Source organism: Penaeus monodon, chromosome 33 (assembly GCF_015228065.2).
Source record: "Penaeus monodon isolate SGIC_2016 chromosome 33, NSTDA_Pmon_1, whole genome shotgun sequence".
NCBI lineage: Eukaryota > Metazoa > Arthropoda > Malacostraca > Decapoda > Penaeidae > Penaeus > Penaeus monodon.
The window spans coordinates 14964068-14964463 of NC_051418.1; positions in this window are offsets into that span (position 1 = coordinate 14964068).

Consider the following 396-nt stretch of genomic DNA (forward strand, 5'->3'; position numbering starts at 1 on the left):
TAAAGAACAATGTAAGAGTTTCATTATATTTATAAATGTAAAACTATTTTGAGAAGGCAAAAAGTAGAATTTTTTGACAGTTCGGTATAACCTCATATATCGATTACTTTCTATATCCTGACGATAAAGTTGAACAAAACTTGTAACGAATCTCGTGACTGGTAGCCAATTTTAGTGTATATATGGCATGATCAGAGTTGGGATTTACCCGCCATTGATGAGCTAACAATACTGTTTATGGTTTGATATATTGTATATTGATTAACGTTATTTATTTAAAACATTTCATTTAGTGAATTTTTCATATAATGGGGAACAACATTTACTGTTTAAATGGAAAAATATAAAAAAGTAATATCAATACAATTTAATGGGTCATTCCATCCACCCTGCTTT